We start from the raw sequence: 22,415 nt of genomic DNA, 5'->3' as shown, positions 1-22,415 counted from the left end.
AAAATGTTTTTAAAAAGCAAATCTGGGGACCCCAGATTGAATCCCCGTGGCAGATGCAGCTGGGGTTGGGTTGGGGGAAGGGATAAAGTAAACAGCTTTCCCAAAACATCTCACATATATAAAGAACACTAAGCTCAGAGAGCCTTTATCGTAATATCAGATTTCACTCATGTGTTCTGATTGCCAGTGACTTATCTAAGCTTACTTGTCTGCCTGGATTCCTTAACTCTGGTTTGTTTCTACCCTCTGAAATACTCCTGTCCACTAACCTAACCTGTGTTAAACACAGCTCAGAAGGTGACACCCTCTACAGACTCTCCTATTATGGACTCATATAGACAAGGTATAGTCCTGGGGAAGCCTGACCCCCAAAAGACTAGATCATGGAGTTACTCACACTCTCTGTCTCATTATGCCCCCACCCTGGAATTCCAGAAAAAATCTCTACAGCAAAGTTTAGGTATGGCTTATGTCAAGGGTATCTATCTAAAAGGGTTTATAAAGTCCCTTCTAGAAAAGTTACTTAATGTACAAAGTAGATATCATGTATAGGATGTTTATTTATTTCCTTTGCTGAAAAATAAATGCTTCAAGGAGAAAAGATGCATAATCACTCAAATACTTGAAAACATGAAAAATACCCATACTACTATTTTTCTTTCCATGTAGGTGAAGACAACTTTGTGCAGAAACAAATGTTTGGGCACACTAATAAGGTCCAAATTTATTGACCAGTCAGGCCATTGCTTGACATTTCTTTGCTATAGCATTCTCTGGGTGATGGTAATTATCTCCTTAAAGAAGTAGAAAAGCTGGGGCAGCAAGGTGGTGCAGTGAACACAGCACCAGCCATGGAGTCAGGAGGACCTGAGTTCAAATCTGGCCTCAGACACTTAACACTTACTAGCCGTGTGACCTTAGGCAAGTCACTTAACCCTCCAAAAAGCAAAAAAATTAAAAAATTTAAGAAGTAGAAAAGTTGAAGGAAGCACCTCCCTTTCAGTTGCTTTCATGGATTCAGGAATTGTTGAGCTCTTGGGGTTTGTAGGTAGCCAAGTTTGGAAACATCTATCTCTTGGGATAAGGAAAGAAACACAGAGAAGGAGCGGCCAAGGACTTAAGGTCCAGACTCAGGTACATTTAGGCAGGCACATGTTCTTACTTTCATGTGTTTGAATTGTAGCCATTGTAGGAGGGATGGCGGGGCAGGGATGAAGAGAGAAGTTCCCCTCCTGCACTTAATCGAAGTCTAAAGAAGAGTGTGGCAGAATCTCAAAGTGATGTTCTCAAAGAAGACTGAGCTTTTCTACAATTAATGAATAGATGGCTTTTCCTGTCTCAGTTGTCAATCACCTTAGACACAATTACCAGTCACAGGGACATAATCAGAACATGCTATGTCTTTTCATCAAAGTCTGCCTGCCCCTCACTAAAAAGTCCAAGTGCATATCCATCCCACTGGAATAAAAGTACATGATCCATGGAATTACTTCAGTTCACCTCATGACATCTATGTACTTATATTCCTGACTCTTTAACAATTCCTGCCTGTTATTATTTGTCTATCCCTCCAGTAGATGGTAAATGTTTAACAACTTAGCTCTCTGGAGGAGAAATGCAGGCATGACATATTTTAAAATTTAATTTGCATTACTAACATTTCTTCATAATTTTTTTAAAGTCTAGAAATAAACAAAACAATAAACCAGGACCTAATTTGTGGTATTTACTGATTTACAAGATATAAATGCTTACACTGGAAATGTCACAATCAGTTGAGTCAGTTCTAGCTGGTTCCAGTATACCTCTGTATTCTTTCAACCTTTGTCAGCTGCCTAGATTCCTGATTTCCAACCTGTTTCTGATAACTGTTAACCTCACACTCCTAACCCTCCATCGTACCGACCTAAATACCAAATCATTGTCTCTATCTTTCTGATCCTTAGTTTTCTCAACTGCTGCCCAAAACAGAATGAAACAAACCGTTTGATGATTCAGTATAAACACATTACCTCTGCTGGAAAAAAAAGCGCTAAAGGTACGTGTCCAACCGACAGTTGTTCAGTAACATCATCTTTGTGTCTATGAAAGACAGTGCTTTTAGCTTACATAGGAAAAAAACACAAACACAAAGGAGTAGCTATTCTTTCCTGAGTCACCCATGATGGCATTTTTCTGAAAGTCCATGATCATTCATTTTTTTTTGTTTTCTATTTTTGTTTTGTATTTTGTATATGTTAACAAAGGCAGATGAAGCAGGAAGGGGAACCAAATAAACATAGTTTTTGATGGAAAAACATTATATTGTTTCCTAAATTTCCTTGTTTTCCACTTGCCCTTGGAAAAATCTGACTAAAAAGAGTACATAGACTAGACATGTTGTTTAGTTTTCTCAAACAACATAATTGAAAGATAATTACCCAAGGTTATTAATTTTGGTAATTGCAATTACTAAATGATAATTGCTTCCATAATGTAAATTACTTTTCACTATGGTTATATTTATAATATAATATTAACTTATAATATTTACTTGCCGTTTTAAAGGATTATAAAGTAAAACCTTTTCTATTAATTTCTTCAGGGTTTCATTGTTAGGTTTCCTGTAAACTGGAATTCTTTCCAACCTTTGGAAGATCACAAAAATGATGACGGGGATGCCTGGAAGTCAAGTCTATCTGGTGAAGGTACGCTTGACATCCAATAACAGAGACTGGTTAGAGACCAGCAAGGATCCTTGTTGAACAGATAGACTGGCCAGGAAGGATTGAACAAGGCACAGAGGCTTGAGACACTAACTTAAAAGACTCCAAAAGCCTAATGGCAGTTTTCAGAGCAATTACTGCTGCATACCTCCCCTGGATGTTTCTGGCAGTTTCTAAAGAGCTCTGCTGGGTTAACTCTTCTACCCCAGTTCTTGTTGCTGCACTGTCGGTCTTCTAAATACAGCCTTATACCCACTGACAAAGTGTTATGTCATTTTGAACTTCTCTGCTACCTGACTTCATGGCAGTTTCTCTTTTAAAAAATAGTTTTGCTTTTTTTTTTGTAATAAAACCAGTAACAATCTCAACAAACATGAACAAAGAAAACCAGGGGTAAAAAATAAATCAAATAGAATCAACTAAAATCAAATAATTGAATAAAACAAAAGCAAGTAGGTGGAACACTGGTTAGAGCAGCAGGCCTAGAGTCTGAACTCAAGAAGGCATTTTCAAATCTGGCCTTAGATATGTACTAACTGTGTGATGCTGGACAAGTTACTTAACCTCTGTTTGCCTTAGTTTACTCATCTGTAAAATGGGGATAATATTAGTACCTTCTTTGCAGCATTGTTGTGAGAATGAAATGTGATAATAATTGTAGTATTCAGCACAGTGCCTGGCACATTGAAAGTGCTATATTAAAATTAGCTGTTACTATCATTATATCACTTTCTAGGTATGTGTTTATAGACAAGTCATTTCATCTGTTTCTCTCAATTTCTTTACCTACAAATTGGGGATTATTGTTTTTTATTGTTTTTAATTTTTTTGTTTTTCTTATTTGTGGAAAAAAAATCATTGATTTCTGCCAGATTTAGTTACAAATTTTCTCCCCATTTTCCCCTACCCATCACCCCAAAATAGCAGTCCCACAGGATATACCCTCCTCCAATCTTCTCTTTCTCATATCTTCTCCCATAACCCCTTCAACTTTTCCAGTAAGGCATGGTGGATCTCTATGCCCCAGTGCCTGAGTATCTTATTTCCCAATTACATGTAAAATAGTATTAATAATAGTATATATGTATATATATAAATATATATTAAACATTTGATTTTAAAACTTTGAATTTCAGATTAATTCTCTTCCTCCTTTGTCACCCACCCTCACTGGAAAGATAAGCAATTCAGTATAGGTTGTACATGTGTAGCTAATGCAAAACATTACCATAGTAGATATATTGTAAAAGACTGACTGTATTTCCCTCCCTCCTATCCCACCTCCCACTTGTTCTATTCTCTACTTTAATCCCTCCCTTTTCAAAAGTGGGTGCTTCCAACTTCCCTCCCCCGCAGCCTGCCCTCCCTTCTATTATCCCCCCTCTCCTCCCCTTCCCCCTAATCTTCTGTAGGGTGAGATACCCTATTTAGTGTGTATGTCATTCCCTCCCCAAGCCAAATTCAATGAGAATAAGGTTGACCCATTCCCTTTTACCTTCCTATTCTTCCCCTCCATTGTAACCATTTTCCTTTGCGTCTTCTATATAAGATAGTTTACCCCATTTCTGTGTCTCCCCATCTCCTCTCATTATATTCCTCTCTCACCTCTCAATTTCACCTTTTAGGTATCACCCCTTCCTATTATATTGGTCCTGTGCCCTCTATCTATGTATACATATAAACATATATACACACATTCACATATGTATTCATATACCTATATACCCTCTGATATAGACATATATATATATGTATATATATATATATAGTTCTATTCCCTTCAACTATTTTCATACTGAGAAAAGTTTCATAAGTTACAATTATCATTTTTCCACGTAGGAATGTTAACAGTTCAACTTTGATATGTTCCTTATGATTTCTTTTCCCTGTTTACCTTCTCATGCTCCTCTTACTTCTTGTATCTGAATGTCAAATTTTCTATTCAACTCTGGTTTTTTCATCAAGAATGCTTGAAAGTCCTCTATTCCACTGAATGACCATATTTTCCCCTGAAACATGATACTCAGTTTTACTGGATAGGTGATTCTTGATTTTAATCCCAGTTTCTTTGACCTCCAGAATATTATATTCCAAGCCCTTCGATCCCTCAGTGTAGATCCTCAGTTATCCTGATTGTGTTTCCACAATATTCAAATTGTTTCTTCCTGGCTGCTTGTAATATTCTCTCCTTGATCTGGGAATTTTGGAACCTGGCTTTAATATTCCTAAGAGTTTTCTTTTTGGGATCTTTTTCAGGGGGTGATTGGTTAGATTCTTTCAACCTCTATTTTGCCCTCTGGTTCTAAAACATCAGGGTAATTTTCCTTGAGAATTTCTTGGAGGATGATTTCTAGGTTCTTTCTCTGATGATGGCTTTCAGGTAGTCCAATAATTTTTAAATTCTCTCTCCTGGATCTATTTTCCAGGTAAGTGGTTTTTCTCATGAGATATTTCACATTGCCTTCTATTCTTTCATTTGTTTGGATCTGTTTAACAGCATCTTGATTTCTCAAAAAGTCACAAGCTTCCATTTGCTCCAATCTAATTCTAAAGGAATGATTCTCTTTAGTGAGCTTTTGAGATTCTTTTTCCTTCTGGCAAATTCAGCTTTTTAAGGCATTCTTCTCCTCATTGCCTTTTTGAGCCTCTTTGGCCATTTGAGTTAGTCTATTTTTTAAGGTGTTATTTTCCTCAGTCAGGCTGTTGACTCTCATTTCATAATTTTCTTACATCATTCTCATTTCTATTCCCAATTTTTCCTCCACTTCTCTTATCTGCTTCTTAAAGTCCTCTATGGCCTGTAATCAGCTCATATTTTTCTTGTAGCTTTTGGTGCAGGAGTTCTGACTTCACTGTCTTCCTCCTGTTCCACACTTTGCTCCTTTTTGTCCGCAAAATAGGAGTCTAATGTTGGATTGCTTTGCTTGATTTGCTTCCTTTGCCTGGTCATGTCACCACTCAATTACTTGACTTTTGGTCTTTTGGCCCAGTAGGACTCTGCCACCAGACAGGGGAGCTTCTTTCCCAAACGCTGGGGTTTTCTCAGCTGCTGGAGGTATTAGTTGGGTGCCCTCTCTGAAGCCTCCACATGCTCTGACAAGCTGGTTGCACACCCCAGAACCTCCACCCTAGACTGCAATCCAGATTGAAGGAAGTTAAAGCAAGAGAGATTACCCCTCAGACTGGTCGCTTGGTCCCTCTACACTCTATAGGTCAGGAACTAAAGCTGCCACTACGCCTCAGTGGCTTCTTGCCCTGGGGGAAGAGTCTGATGCACTCCCAACTACTAGATCCCAAAGTCCACAGTGCACTGACCTCTCACTTTGTCCTTAGCATCTATGTGTTGATAATTCTAGAGATGGCCACAGCTCCTGTTGGTCTGGAGTCCCTCCAGCTGGTGGTTGGTTAGGCCAGCCCTGGGGCTAAAACCTTGGTGTGGGGCTGGGCTTGGCTCCCAGAGCGCTGCACTGACCTATTCCTGCTGGGCTGTCTTCAGTGGGAGGTTAGCTTCTCTGTGTCATTTTGTAGGTTCTGTAGCTCCAAAGTTTGTTCAGAGTCCCCTTTTACATGAATTGGAGGTGGTGGAAGCTGAAGCTGCCTGGAGGTCATTTCTACTCTGCCATCTTGACTCTGCCCCTCAGTGATAATTGTTATGTTATATATGTATGGATTTTATAAGCTCTAGGGATACTTATCTCAACTCAGGTCCCTGAGAAAGACTTTCTCTCCTCCTTAGGGTTTTAGGGGTACACCTAAGGGGTTAGGGGCTGGTTTTCTAATGCCACTGGTTGAACCCTCATTTAGATATGTCCTCCAACATCATTTACAAGTGACTAGCACTCCACTATCATTTAACCAATTAATATAAATGAGTTTTTAAAAATCTATATTTACTAAGAGAACAAGGACAGAAGTGCAAACCATGCCCTTTAACTCCTTGGGGAACATTCTTTTCTATACCAGCTTGTTTTCTGGGGAAAGTGGATTCAACCTTCGAGCATTTGGTACAAAGCATTTCCTCTACCAAGTTTACTTTCAAATGTAGCAAAGTTAAAAGATAACCTTTGTTTATAGGATCCAGAATCTTGGCTGAATAATCTCACCAGTGGAATACCAGAGATGTGAAGGGCTCCAATATTTCTGCCACATGAGGCCCCACATACAGCCTGTGAAATGGACTTCCATTCTTTCTGGCTATGTATGGCTCTTTCTTACTATTAGGAGAAGGAGTATCAATCAGATGAGGATACAGCCTTTGAAAAGATGGGAGAGTGAGCTGCCAGAGGTCTGGGAGCTGGAGCCAATGATAGATTTTGTGTCTAGCCAAGCCTGGTAAAGAGCAAAATCCTAAGCTATCTGCCTGACTAACCATAGCAGTGAATTGAAGGGAGCCAAGAAAGAGTGACACAGCTAATACAGGCTACATGTTGGGGCTCCTCCAGGATTAATATTGTGCCCTTCATTTCTGTGGAGACCTACTGGAGAAATTCTTTACCTCAGTCGACATGCATTCTTCACTCGAACCAGCCAGGCAGGAAAGAGGAGCCTTGACCATTTAGTGCCTTTTGAATTTATACCCAGTTCCAGATCAACAGTCAATTAAAAGTCCGTATCTTCATCATACAGTTAGCAGACCAGAAATAGTTGTAGTTGCTCATTTTGTGAAACATACATGGGAATTTCACCAGTCAAGCACACTAAGTGTTCTCATAAGGGTTAGGTTGGCCAGTACCTCATTATATATGCAAACTATTTTGTGAACTTCTTCTGCTGCTGCTGCTACTGCTACTACTACTACTAACTAATATTTATATAGCACCTACTATGTGCCAGGCACTGTGCTTTACAAATCTTATCTCATTCAATACTATATATGATCACATATATTATTATATATTTGTCATCCATTGGCATTATAGTTAATAGAGTTATTGGTAATAAAAATGTATTTCCTCCACAAAATCCTATTCTGACACTTGTAGTGATTCCCCTAGATTCTCAAAGTCTATATATCAATTAAGTGAAAGCACTGGGATGTTCTAGGAAGATAGCAGCAAAAGACCTTAAATTTTCTGAAGACTAGTCTACCTAAGCATGAAGAGGTTCATCATCAATACAGATCACTTTGTAATTCATTCTTTGACCTTGACAATTCATGAAGCCAAGAACAATGCAAATTAGCCTTCATTCCCTTGAAACCCCTTTCCACCCCTGCAGAGGCAAAGTGATCAAAAAGGGGGACAAAGAATGCTAAGGATCAGTTTTTAGATTGTCTATAAATATCACTTTATCAGCTGGGACTCTAAACATAAAATCTTTGTCCGGAAAAAAGAGAATAGATATAATACTGATGGCACTGACTCTTAGAAATCTTGATGGCCTTGCAAAAATGAAACCAGCGAACAAAAAGGAAATTACAATTAAATGGGAGGAAGGTTCACAAGCTCTTCTTGGAAAAGTAAATAAAATAATTGGCAGAATTGGTTTTATTGTACATCCAGAGGCAAGAAGAAAAAAAAATAGTGGATTATTGATCAACTTGAATTTGTCAATCAATAATCACTTATTAAGTGCCTACTATGTGCCAAGTACTCTGTTAAGCACTTGAAATACAAAGAAAGGCAAAAGATGGTCTAATTTATATACAAGATAAATTGGAAATAACCAACAGAGGAAAGGAGATCAGGAAAGGCTTCCTGTAAAAGGTGAGATTTTAGCTGGGCTTTGGAGGAAGCCAGGATCCAGAAATGAGGAAGGAGAACATTCTAGGCAAAGACAGTCAATGAAAATGCCTAGAATCTGAAGATGGAACCTTTTGTTTGAGGAGCAGTGAGGAGGACTGTTACTGGATCACAGAGTACATGGGAAAGTGTAAGGTCTAGGAGTACTGGAAAGGTTGGAGGGGCTCAGATTGTGAAGGTCTTTGAATGCCAAACAGAAGATTTAAAATTTGATCCTGCAGGTTGGTAGGGAGCCACTGGGGTATGTGATTTTGTGTGTGTGTGTGTGTGTGTGTGTGTGTGTGTGTGTGTGTGTGTGTGATGGGGACATGACCAGACCTGAACTTTAGGAAAATCTATTTGACCACTGGGTGGAAGATGGACTAAAGTGGGGAGAGACTTAAGGCAATAAAACCAGCCAGCACAGTACTGCAATAGTCTAGGATTGAGGTAATGTGGGCCTGCCCCAGGATGGTGGCAGTGTCAGAGAAGACAAGGGTGCATACAGGAGAGATGTTATGGAACTCAAATTCACAACAAATTAGCTATGGTGGTGAGGAGTGGAAGATGACACCTAGGTTTTAAGCCTGTAGAACTGGGAGGCCCATTTCAAGACTGCCCCTCAAAAATAAAAGCTCATCAGTGTTATTTATGTGGAAGCCACAACTACAAAGCCCACCTCACTGCCAAGATAGCAAGGAAATAAAGTTGAGCAATAGCAAAAGCTAAGTGAAGAAGACAAAGCCATCCCGTTTTACCCTTCTGGTTCACATTCCTGACTTTATCATGTGTTATCTGACTCCCAAAAATAATTCTTGGTTTTTGCACTATATTCTGCCTAGCATAAAACTTCACTGTCTGTTTCTTCTTTACTAATCCCCTTCTCTGGAGAATCCTCTCCTCTGAGGCCCTACTATGCTGGCTGGTGATTGTCTACAGAGATCACTGTTTCAGAAGTCCCAGTCATGCTTCATTACATGTTCAACTGGACTTTTCCCCTTTCCCAGTCACCTAGGTTGCCCTCTGCCCCTGCTTTCCAGCTCATTTATCTTCCATAATTAGAATGTAAGCTACTTGAAGGTAGGGACTATATTGCCTCTTTGCATCTATATCCCTGGTACTTAACTGTCTGTTAATGAGAACTTAATTTCTTTCCTGCCTTTCTTCCTTCATCATTCCTTTCATCCTTTTTTCCTTTTCTTTTTTTTCTTCCTTCCTCCCCATATCTCCACCCTCTGCAACAATTTATTTATTGGGTATGTCCTCTTTTATACATCTGTGTTTTATTGATTTCATATAGAAATAGCAAATGGGGCCTTCATAGTAACTTTCTATCTTGCTTAGTGGTATTTTTACTTTGATGATAGTATTTAACTCTTCATGGCTCAGACAACGCTGCCCATGGATAAAATATCAAGTGATTTAAAAACTAAAACAATTGAATATAAATTGTTTTTCTTTTAGTATAATTAAACAATGGGCTGGATTGTCTTTTTAAAAATAGGTGAAGACATTCTGGCTGGACCAGGTAGTACAACATAGCATTAAAAGGACAACTCTGAAAGGGAGAGAGGTATCTGGGTAGATACATAATTTGATATCTGAATGCAGGTTTATTAGATTAAAATAAAAGAATTGTGACCATCATAGGAACAATAGACTTCAGACTAGGCTAGGGACAAGAAACATACAGAATAGCTGAAGGCTTAAAATTATTTTATCTATGAACTTCTGCAATTTCTCCTGGTTTCATTCTGAATGTTTTTTTCAAATTTTTATTCCTTTATTTTTAGTTTGCAACATTCACTTTTATAAGATGTTGAGTTCCGAATCTTCCCTCTTTCCCCTCCCCTCTCCTCAAGATGCATGCAATCTGATATAGTCTATAATGTACATTCATATTAAACATATTTCCATATTAGTCATGCTGTGAAAGAACAATCAGAACAAAAAGGAAAAACCACAAGAAATGGAAAAAAAAACCAAGAAAGCGAGAGAGAAAATAGTATGCTTCAATCTGCATTTAGATTCCATAGATCATTTTCTGGATGTGGATAGCATTTTCCATCAAGAGTCTTTTGAAATTGTATCATTGTATTGCTGAGGAGAGCTAAGTGTATCAAAGTCAGTCATCATACAATGTGACTTATTATGAACAATGTTCCCTTGGTTCTGCTCACTTCACTCAGCATCTGTTCATGTAAGTCTTTCTGGTTTTTCTGAAATCCACCTGCTTATCATTTCTTATAGAACAATTGTATTCCATCACATTCATATACTACAACTTGTTCAGTCATTCCCCAACTGACAGGCATGCCCTCAATTTCCAATTCTTTGCCACCACAAAAAGAGCTGCTATAAATATTTTTGTACATGTGGGTCCTTTTCCCACTTTTATGATCTCTTTGGGATACTGATCTAGTAGTACTATTGCTGGATCAAAGGTATGCACAGTTTTAGAGCCCTTTGGGCATAATTCCAAATAGCTCTCCAAAATGGATAGATTAGTTCACAACTGTACCAACAACGCATTAGTCTCACATCTTCTCCAACACTTATCATTTTCCTTTTCTGTCATATTAGCCAATCTGATAGGTGTGATATGGTACCTCAGAGGTATTTTGATTTGCATTTCTCTAATCAATAGCAATTTAGAGCTTTTTTATATCACTATAGATAGTCTTAATTTCTTCATCTGAAAACTATCTGTTCATGTCCTTTGGCCATTTACCAATTGGGGAATTACTTGTATTCTTATAAATTTGACTCAGTTATCTATACATTTTAGAAATGAGGTCTTTAGGGGGAGGAATCAAGATGGCATAATAGAAACAGGACCTCTGTGCAGCTCTGGCTCCCACCACCTCCAATTCATATAAAAGGGGACTCTAAACAAACTTTGGAGCTACAGAACCCACAAAATGACACAGACAAGCTAACCTCCTACTGAGGACAGCTCAGCAGGCCTGCAGGAATGGGCCAGTGCAGCGCTCTGGGAGCCCAGACCATCCCCACACTGAGGTCTTAGCCCCAGGGTAGGCCTGACCAACCACCAGTTGGAGGGACTCCAGATCACCAGCAGCTGTGGCGATCCAGAATTATCAACACATAGATGCTAAGGACAAAGTGAGAGGTCAGTGCAGTGTGGACTTTGGGACCCAGTAGTTGGGAGTGCATCAGCTTTTGTCCCTGGGGCAAGAAGCCGCTGAGGGCTGTGGTACAGCCCCCACCATGTGGCAGCTTCAGCTCCTGGCCTGCAGAATGTAGGGGGACCAAGCGACCAGTCTGAGGGGCAATCGCTCTTGCTTTAACCTCCTTCGATCTGGATTGCAGTCTAGGGTGGAGGTCCTGGGTTGTATGACAAGCTTGCCAGAGCATGTGGAGGCTTCAGAGAGGGCACCCAACTAACACCTCAGGCAGTGAGAAAACCCCAGTGTTTGGGACAGAATCTCCCCTGTCTGGTAGCAGAGTCCTACTGGGCCAAAAGACCAAAAGTCAAGTAATTGAGTGGTGACATGACCAGGCAAAGGAAGCAAATGAAGCAAAGCAATCCAACATTAGACTCCTAATTTGGGGACAAAAAGGAGCAAAGCATGGAACAGGAGGAAGACAGTGAAGTCAGAATTCCTGCACCAAAAGCTTCCAAGAAAAATACAAGCTGGTTACAGGCCATAGAGGACTTTAAGAAGCAGATAAGAGGAGTGGAGGAAAAATTGGTAAGAGAAATGAGAACAATGCAAGAAAATCATGAAATGGGGGTCAACAGCCTGACTGAGGAAAATAACACCTTAAAAACAGACTAAGGGGCAGCCAGGTGGCTCAGTGAGTAAGAGCACCGGCCCCACAGTCGGGATGACCTGGGATCGAATCCAGGCTCAGATACTTACCACCACACCCAGAAATAACTGGCCATGTAACCTTGAGCAAATTACTTAACCCCAATTGCTTTAAAAAAAAAACCAGACTAACTCAGACGGAAAAAGAGGCTAAAAAAGGCAATGAGGAGAAGAATGCCTTAAAAAGCTGAATTTGCCAGATGGAAAAAGAATCTCAAAAGCTCACTGAGGAGAATCATTCCTTTAGAATTAGATTGGAGCAAATGAAAGCTAGTGACTTTTTGAGAAATCAAGATGCTGTTAAACAAATGAAAGAATAGAAGGCAATGTGAAATATCTCACTGTAAAAACCACTGATCTGGAAAATAGATCCAGGAGAGAGAATTTAAAAATTATTGGACTACCTGAAAGCCATCATCAGAGAAAGAGAACCTAGAAATCATCCTCCAAGAAATTCTCAAGGAAAACTGCCCTGATGTTTTAGAACCAGAGGGCAAAATAGAAGTTGAAAGAATCCAGCCAATCACCCCCTGAAAAAGATCCCCAAAAGAAAACACCTAGGAATATTATAGCCAGGTTCCAAAATTCCCAGATCAAGGAGAGAATATTACAAGCAGCCAGGAAGAAACAATTTGAATATTGTGGAAACACAATTAGTATAACTCAGGATTTGGAAGATTCTACACTGAGGGATCAAAAGGCTTGGAATGTGATATTCTGGAGGTCAAAGAGATGGGATTAAAAACAAGAATCACCTACCCAGCAAAACTGAGTATCAATTTTGATTTGATTTGATCAGAGTTTCAGGGGGAAATATGGTCATTCAGTGAAATAGAGGACTTTCAAGCATTCTTGATGAAAAAACCAGGATTGAATGGAAAATTTGACATTCAGATACAAGAAGCAAGAGAAGCATGAAAAGGTAAACAGGGAAAAGAAATCATAAGGAACTTATCAAAGTTGAGCTATTAACATTCCTACGTGGAAAAATGATAATTGTAATTAATGAAACTTTTCTCAGTATGAAAATAATTGAAGCGAATATAAATATATATATATGTCTATATCAGAGGGTATGCAGGTATATGAATACATATGTGAATGTGTGTATATATGTTTATAGGTATACATAGAGGGCACAGGACCAATTTAATAGGAAGGGGTGATACTTAAAAGGTGAAATTAAGAGGTGAGAGAGGAATATAATGAGAGGAGATGGGGAGAGACAGAATGGGATAAACTATCTCATACAGAAGAGGCAAGGGAAAATGATTACAATGGAGGGGAAGAATAGGATGGTAAAAGGGAATAATGGGTCAACCTTATTCTCATTGAATTTGGCTCAGGGACGGAATGAAATACACACCAAATAGGGTGGAAAGAGAGGGGGGCTGATAGAAGGGAGAACAGGCTGGGGAGGAGGGAAGCTGGAAGTACCCACTTTTGAAAATGGAAGGGATCAAAGTAGAGAATAAAACAAGTGGGAGGTGAGATAGGAGAGGAGGGAAATACTGTCAGTCTTTTACAATATATCTACTATGGTTATGTTTTGCATTAGCTACACATGTACAACCTATACTGAATTGCTTATCTTCCCAGTAAGTGTGGAAGGTAATGAATCTGGAATTCAAAGTCTTAAAATGAAATGTTTTATATATATATATATATGCATATATATGCATATATATACTATTATTAATACTATTTTACATGTAATTGGGAAATAAGTTATACAGGCACTGGGGCATAGAGATCCACCTGTCCTACTGGAAAAGTTGAAGGGGGTATAGGAGAAGATAGGGGAGAGAGCAGATTGGAGGAGGGGATATCCTGTTGGACTGCTATTTTGGGGCGGTGGGTAATGGAAAAATGTGGAGAAAATTTGTAACTCAAAATTTGGCGGAAATGAATGATGTAAATCAGAATTTAATAAAGCATTTGAAAAATTAAAAAAAGACTAAAATAAAGAAATGAGGCCCTTATCAAAGACACTGGCTATAAAAATTATTTTCCAGCTTTCTGCTTCCCTTCTAATCTTGGTTGCATTGGCTTTGTTTGTGTAAAAACATTTCAATTTAATGTAATCAAAATTATCCATTTTGCATTTCATAATGTTGTCTCTCTCTTGTTTGGTCATAAAGTCTTCCCTTCTCCATAGATCTGATAGGTACATTATTCCTTGCTCTCCTAATTTGCTTATGGTATCAGCCTTTATATCTAAATGTATCCATTTTTGACCTTTTCTTGGTATAGGGTGTAAGATGTTGGTCTATGCCTAGTTTCTGTCATACTATTTTCCAGTTTTCGCAGTTTTTGTCAAATAATGAGTTTTCCCAGAAGTTGGAGTCTTTGGGTTTATGAAACAGTAGATAACTATAGTCATTGACTATTGTGTCTTGTGAACCTAACCTAATCCTCATCCACCACTCTATTTCTTGGTCAGTACCAAGAAGTTTTTATGACTGCTAATTTAAAATACAGTTTTAGATCTGGTATGGCTAGGCCATGGATGGTGTTTTTCTTTGTATTAGATATGCAACCTCAAGCAGAGGTTGACATTCACTGCATCTGCCTACTGTTATGAGAGGCCCTGAGAGAAGTCAATTTTGTCATGACTAAAACTTGTAAATCTAACTGTTACCCGTATTTTTACTGGCAACTAAGAACAAAGCACAATTAAAAGATAGGCTTAAATCTACCATCTGAGATCACCTATTTTGCTTTCTAATAAGAAATGTTAATTCTTTGTTTTCTTGTTTTTGAACCATAGTTATTTCCTGATACACTTCCTTAATCACTCCCCAACAAAAAAAATAACAGTTAATCAAACCAATGAATAAACTGATCTTCTCTTTAAGCATATACAAGTTATGCCAATCCTGCTTTCCCCCTGGCCCCACCTCTCTATTGAGAGGAGCGCGGTGTGTTTCATTACCAGTCTCCAGAACCAACATTAGTCATTATAGTTAATCTGGGTTCAGCTGACCATTAATGTTTCTATTGTTGACCTTATTGTAGTCATTGTGAAAACTGTTCTCTTGGTTATACCTTCCTTGTTTTCATTAGTTCATACAAATCTTCAGATGTTTCTCTGAAATACTCATATTCATTGTTCCTTAGAGTACAATAGCATCCTTAGGCATTCATATACAGGACCCAATTAGTGTGAATAAGGAATTCCCCCAAAGTGGTTAAATTATTTAGATCTGCACTGTATATTTCCATTGACTGGTACCAATTACCATATTTTACATAATTGCAAATTCAAGAAATATGAGTTCAAATTCTTTCAACCACTCCACATGATTCATTATTCATATTAATTGGACCTAGCTGTACATCAATTTGTTTAGCCTTTCTCTGGTTATATGCTTTCACATATCAGCTTCACTGGTAGACTGAAAAAAGAAAAAAAAATCCACATTGAGATTCTTTAATATTACTAGGTTCACTGTATAGAGAGATTTACCTTCTGATCATCTAATTGAAAAAAAAGACCTCACAAGTATTGCAATGGTTTCTAGCCCTGGGCTGTGGACCCCTAAGGGAACAAGCACAGAGTTTTTGGAAAGGTCTGAAATTCATATGTGAGTACATAAATAAGCAAACAAATCATCCATAGGCTGAATAGGTAATAAGTCTCATGCATATATGCATTATTGTTTTTCAAATGAATATAGGGTGGTGTCATGAATAAGTTAAAAATTCATTTAAAAATAAATTGCTTTATGTATTATGCACTTTTCTTCAGTAGTGGTTGAGAGGTAGCATATTGTAATAGATAGGACCCTGGATTTGGAATTAGAAGAACCAAAGTGCAAATCTCACTTCAGACACTTACTAGTGGTATGATCTTGGGCAAGTCACTATATGTGTCCCAGTTTCCTCATCTGCAAAATGGAGGGGAGTAATTTGGACTTAGTGGTCCCTAAGATCCATTCATATGTGAAGTCTATGATACTGTGATATAGAGAGATCAACTACTGCTCATGAGGATGGGTGGTAGAGCAGAAATGGAATATAAAAACTTTAATGGTAAAAGGGTTTCTTATCATTGGCATGTATAGATTATGGATGTGCCTGGGTGTGCTGGCACACTGGACTTATATTCCATACATATCTACGGTCCTCGTATTCAGGAAGTTTTGGAATTATTTGCTAGAAGAGCAATGTTATAGCTCCCTGAATTTTCCAAGAGCATTGACCTTTTAGCAACATAGAATATGGGCAATTAAGGCTACCAGATTAAATTGACAGCCTATTTAAATGAGTGCCCTTAAGGGGGGTGGAGCCAAAGGTCAATCAATTAATAAACATTTACTAAGTGTCTATTAATGTGCCAAGCATGATACTAGGTTATCTCCAATGTTTTTGTTAGACAACTTCACTGGATTTGAATATTCCAGGAACTATTGGTCTTCATGACTTCATGGACTACAGGAGTGGAGACACAGAAAAATTTAGTGTCTTATTATTTTAAAATTTTCAGTAAGAGTTAGTTTATCTCCCCAAGAGAAGTGATCCATGCATTTTTAAATTTCTAGTTACTTGAAAAGCAAAATATGACATGCATGAGAGAAATATGGAACTAAGAGGAGGAAACTTGGAAGAATAAGCAGATCTCTAGTTTAGTCAGTTGTAATCAGGCAGTGAGAGCTCTGTTGTTAGGGGATGTTAAATACATAGTAGAAAAACATCTGTAAGGGCCACTGACTAAGTTTCCTGAAGCCTGGGAACAATGAAACATCAGAACTGGATAATTAATAAATAATAACCAACATTTAGATAGTGCTTACTATGTGCCAGGCACAAAGTGTTAAACACTTTGCAAATATTATCTCATTTGATTCTCACAACAATCCTGGGAGATAGGCACTACTATTATCCTCATTTTACAATTGAGGAAACTGAGGCAAACAGAGTTAAGTGACTTGCCCAAGGTCACACAGTTAATAGGTACCTGAGGATGGATTTGTACTCAGGTCTTCCTGATTCCAGGACAAGTGCTCTATCCACTACACCAGCTAACTGCCTAAAGGTGGGCAAAGCTGTATATAGGTCCCTAAAAGGTACTTAATTAGTATGGTATAAATATTTAGAGCAAATTGAAATGAGACCTCAAAACTGGAAGAAAAACTAGATTGTTAACAGCTACATGAGAAAGGTGCTTAATGATACGCAAGGATATATATATATATATATATATATATATATATATCTTTCAGGACAATTGAATTTCCACTTGTTTACAGTACTGATAAAGTGCAATGTTGTTCACTTCTCTCCCTTTGCACACATTCAAGTATTCAGAATGCCCAGATTTACACAGTAGCTTAAATGTTATTTTTAAACTACTACTGCCTTGGCTACAAATTTGAGTCCTTCAATTTTTGGAAAGCTGTGTGGAATGCTCTTTCTTCTGGTGTTTAGTCGACCTCTTCAATGGCGGGTCCAGAAGAAGCACCTCCAGATGGGGCTGCTCCACCCCTGGAAACCCCCCAGGCATGCCACATGCCCCCTGCACTCTGGTACAGCTTAGTAATAATGGGGTTGCAGACGTTCTCCAATTCTTTCTGCTGATGCTCAAATTCTTCCTTCTCAGCAGTGTGGTTCTTATCCAGCCAGCTGATTATTTCATTGCATTTGTCAAGGATCTTCTGTTTGTCTTCATCACCAATTTTGCCTTGCAGTTTTTCATCCTCTACTGTTGCTTTCATGTTGAAAGCATAAGATTCAGCAGAATTCTTGGAAGACAGCTTGTCTCTGCTTTTCATCCTCAGCCTTGTATTTCTCAGCCTCCTGGATCATACGCTCAATGTCTTCTTTGCTCAGATGTCCTTTATCATTGGTGATAGTGATCTTGTACTCCTTGCCTGTGCTCTTATCCACAGCAAAAACATCGAGGATGCCATTTGCATCCATGTCAAATGTTACTTCAATGTGAGGAACACCCCTGGGTGTGGGGGGATTCCTGTGAGCTCAAATTTTCCAAGCAGGTTGTTATCCTTTGTCATCGCTCTCTTGCCTTCATAAACCTGAATAAGCACACCAGGCTGGCTGTCCAAATAGGTGGTAAAGGTCTGTGTCTGCTTGGTGGGGATGGTGGTATTACGTTTGATCAGAACAGTCATAACTCCACCAGCAGTTTCAATTCCAAGGGAAAGAGGAGTGACATCCAACACAGCAAGTCCTGCACATTCTCAGATTTATCTCCAGACAAAACGGCAGCCTGGACAGCTGCACCATAAGCAACAGCCTCATCAGGATTGATACTCTTATTGAGCTCGTTGCCATCAAAGAAGTCTTGCAGAAGCTTCTGGATTTTGGGGATTCGAGTGGAACTACCCACCAGGATGATGTCATGAATCTGAGACTTATCTAGCTTGGTATCTCTTAAGGCCTTCTCCACAGGGTCCAGAGTGCTATGGAAGAGATCAGCATTCAGCTCTTCAAAATGGGCCTGGGTGATTGATGTATAGAAGTGGATACCTTCATAGAGGCTGTCAATCTCAATCCTGGCCTGAGTACTGCAAGAGAGGGTACACTTTGCACATTCCCAAGCAGGGTGAAGACAGCGAACACCCCTCTTGTTCTCACTGATGTCCTTTTTGTGCTTTTGCTTGTACTCAGCAATAAAATGGTTGACCATTCAGTGTCAAAGTCCTCCCCACCCAAGTGGGTGTCCCCAGCTACGGACTTGACCTCCAGGATGCCATCTTCAATGGTAAGAATGGAGACATAGAAAGTACCACCTCCAAGGTCAAAGATCAACACATTTTTCTCAGCACCAACCTTTTTGTCCAAGCCATAAGCAGTAGCAGAAGCAGTTGGCTCATTGATGATTCGGAGCACATTGAGACCAGCTATGTTTCCAGCATCTTTGGTGGCCTGATGTTGGTAATCATTGAAATAGGCTGGTACTGTGACCACAGCATTTGTGACCATCTTCCCAAGGTAAGCTTCAGCAATTTCTTTCATCTTGGTTAAGACCATAGAAGATACTTCCTCTGGATAGAAACTTTTGATCTCCCCTTTGTACTCCACTTGGACCTTAGACCTGCCTGCGTCATTCACCACCATAAAAGGCAAATGCTTCATGTCTGACTGTACAACTGCATCATCAAATCTGCGACCAATCAGATGTTTGTCATCAAAAACTGTGTTGGTGGGGTTCATTGCAACTTGATTCTTTGCAGCATTACCAATTAAACATCCTATTTCGGTGAAGGTGACGTAGCTTGGGGTAGTCCTGTTTCCTTGCTAATTAGCAATGATCTCCACTTTCTCATGTTGGAAGACTCCTACACAGGAGTAAGTGGTGCTGAGATCACTGCCAACTGTGGGTCCCTTTGACATGGTTGCTGGGGAGTCAGGGGTCATAGCTGACCACTGTGGAGAAAGAAGGGCTGCTGCTGCACTTAGTAGACCCAAGGATTTCTATATTTTTAAAAATTCTGTTCTAAACTGTTTATCATCTTTTTTAAAATTAAATTTTGTGTTTATTTTTTAGTTTACATCATTCATTTCCACAAGATTTTGAGTTACATATTTTCTCCCCATCTTTCCCTACCCACCACCCCAAAACAGTGCTCCCACTGTATACCCCCTCCCCATCCCCACTCCAACTTTCTAGTAGGGCAAAATGAATCTCTATACCCCAGTGCCTGTATATCTAATTTCCCAGTTGCATGTAAAATAATAATAATATTTTTTAAACATTTGATTTTGAAACTTTGAATTCCAGATTCTTTCCCTTCCTCCCTTGTCACTCACCCTTACTGGGAAGATAGGCAATTCAATATAGGTGGTACATGTATAGCTATGCAAAACATCTCCATAGTGGATATATTGTGAAAGACTGATTATATTTCCCTCCATCCTATCCCACCCCCGGCTTGTTCTATTCTCTACTTTGACCCTGTCCCTTTTCAAAAGTGTATGCTTCCAACTTCCCTCACCCCCTTATCATCTTTTAAAATATTATGTTCTTTAATGTTTACAGTTGGTTATTTTAATAATTATCTTTTATAGTAAAAGCACAATCAATCAGGAGAATGTGCTTTTTATCTGTCAATTAATGGCTCCAATGGTAAATCTAGTTATTCAGAAACCCATTCATTATCAAGTAAGTAGTCTACTGGGTATAAAGTTCAATCTAATTGGTGCCCAAGTCTCCAAAATGATATCAATGCATAGGGCAATTCAATGGGCATGTTGTGTGTTTGAGCATAACTTGAATATAATATACATGGACTTGATATCCATTTTCTGGTGACTTTCAATTCTATTTTTTTCTCAATTTTTCTACTTTTCCACATCTTAACCAACTGCAGCAAAAGCAATTAGCAAGTCAAATTCTCTGTGTACCAGGGAAGCTGAAAGGACCCCCTGGGCATGTTGACCAGCCTCTAGTTCTGAGGACTCTGCAAGAGAATTTCCTCACAGTGAGGGAAGGACAAACAGCAAAAGTTCAATCTTTTAAAACAGACTGCACCAATGGAACAAATTCAATGTGGAAAAGGGCTGAGCAAAGGAGGCAATTTTCTCTTCATTAGAACCTTACCATATTGTAGCATGTAATTTGACATGTCAAGTCCATATTGGACCTTGCCCAAAAGGATTATTTTCAGTACTTGTAAGATTACCAAACCATCTTCCCTTTTTGTTTTCCTTTTGTTTTTGTCTAATCTTATGATTTCAGTGTATAGGGGACTCCCAGTGAAGAAACCTTCTACCAAGGCAGATTGGCCCCTCTTTTACAACCTATAGTCTTAGAAATGTTCTTGGGACCCTAAGAAGTTAAGGGACTTGGTCACAATCATAGAATTATTTCATTAGGGCTAGATAGGTGGTGTAGTGGCTGAAGTGTGGGGCTTGGAGTCAGAAGAGTTGAGTTCAAACTGGCCTTTGAGAGTAGCCATGTGACCTTGGGCAAATCACTTAAACCCTATTTGCCTCAGTTTCCCTTTCTATAAAAATGGGTTCAATAATAGCACCTACCTCCCAGGGTTGCTGTGAGGATTAAATAAGATAATGATTGGAAAATACTTAGCACAGTGTCTGGTACACAGCACCATACAGATGTTAGCTTCATTTAATCCTTGATTGCCTCAGTTTCCTCTTTAAAAAATGGGTTTAATAGTAGCACCTACCTCCCAGGGTTGTTGTGAGGACCAAATGAGATAATAATTGTAAAGCTCTTAGCACAATACTTGGCACATACTAAGTGATATATACATTTTAGCTATTATTATCATGTAAATAAAACCTGTCAGGTCTTCCTCACTCTGAAGTCATCTCTACCCACTAGGTCATATTGCTTCTCAGAGAGCTAAGTGTGAGTGATTACTATCACTACAAATTCATTCCTATCAAGGTATGAGCTTTTTAAAAGAAAAAAAAAACACCACAAAGGCCATGTGACCACATCACTCCTCTATTCAATAAAAATATTAAATCCTTTGCTTGGCTTTTAAAACTATTTACAACCTAGCCTCTTCTTAGATTTTTCCTCTTATACTTTACTTCTCTCCCTGTACTCTGTCATCCAGTGACAATGACCTCCTTTCTTTTCCTTGGCTACAATACTCCATCTCCCAAATGATTCCATGCCTTTTTACTGGCTGTCCCCAACACTTGGCATGTACTGCCTCATGGTCTCAGCTTCTTAGCTTCCCTGGATCTAGTCATCTCTCAGCTCAAATCCCAAATTCTGCAAGAGGCCTTCCCTACTCTATTTCCCCACCCTCTACTGCTAGAACCTTCCCCCAGAAGTTATTAAAATTTAATCTGTATTTATCTTGTATGTACATAGCTGTTTGCATATTATCTCCCCAATTAGACAATAAGCTCATTGAGGCAAGGACTGGTTTTTGCTTTTTTTTTTTTTTGTATCCCCTAAACTTAGCATAATGTTTACATTCTAAGCACTGGTTGACTTAACTTGATATGAAAAACCATGACCTTGGGCATTTATCCACTACCTTTCTGACCAAATGACTATGAATAACATTCAGGAAGATTGTAGCTGACTTACTAAGCATCCTTTCCAGTTACTTCCTTCTCAAGTTAACATTCTCATCTATTCTAATTGGGAATATTGAGCTATTTTTAAGAAGGAGCAAAGAATAAAGTGAAGCATAAAGCTGAGCATG

The 22,415-nt window shown here is 38.9% G+C and overlaps 1 long non-coding RNA gene and 1 pseudogene across 1 annotated transcript in view; one reads left to right on the top strand and one right to left on the bottom strand.

The window, feature by feature from the left end:
• Window positions 1–3,068, top strand: part of LOC138145352 (uncharacterized) — a 58,008-nt gene extending 54,940 nt beyond the window's left edge. Inside the window, exons 2-3 of the long non-coding RNA XR_011164196.1 lie at window positions 1,947–2,038; window positions 2,585–3,068. This is a non-coding gene — a long non-coding RNA (uncharacterized lncRNA). The remainder of the gene's footprint in view (window positions 1–1,946; window positions 2,039–2,584) is intronic.
• A 14,619-nt stretch (window positions 3,069–17,687) lies between these two features.
• On the bottom strand, window positions 17,688–19,617 carry LOC138145300 (heat shock cognate 71 kDa protein-like; annotated as a pseudogene).
• Window positions 19,618–22,415: the final 2,798 nt, after the last annotated feature.

The sequence above is a fragment of the Petaurus breviceps genome, unplaced genomic scaffold (assembly GCF_028583685.1).
Source record: "Petaurus breviceps papuanus isolate PSGF00001 unplaced genomic scaffold, PetGlider_PUasm1.0 90734, whole genome shotgun sequence".
Classification (NCBI taxonomy): domain Eukaryota; kingdom Metazoa; phylum Chordata; class Mammalia; order Diprotodontia; family Petauridae; genus Petaurus; species Petaurus breviceps.
The sequence above is the reverse complement of the archived record's forward strand: the minus strand, read 5'-3'. Positions and strand labels throughout refer to the sequence as shown.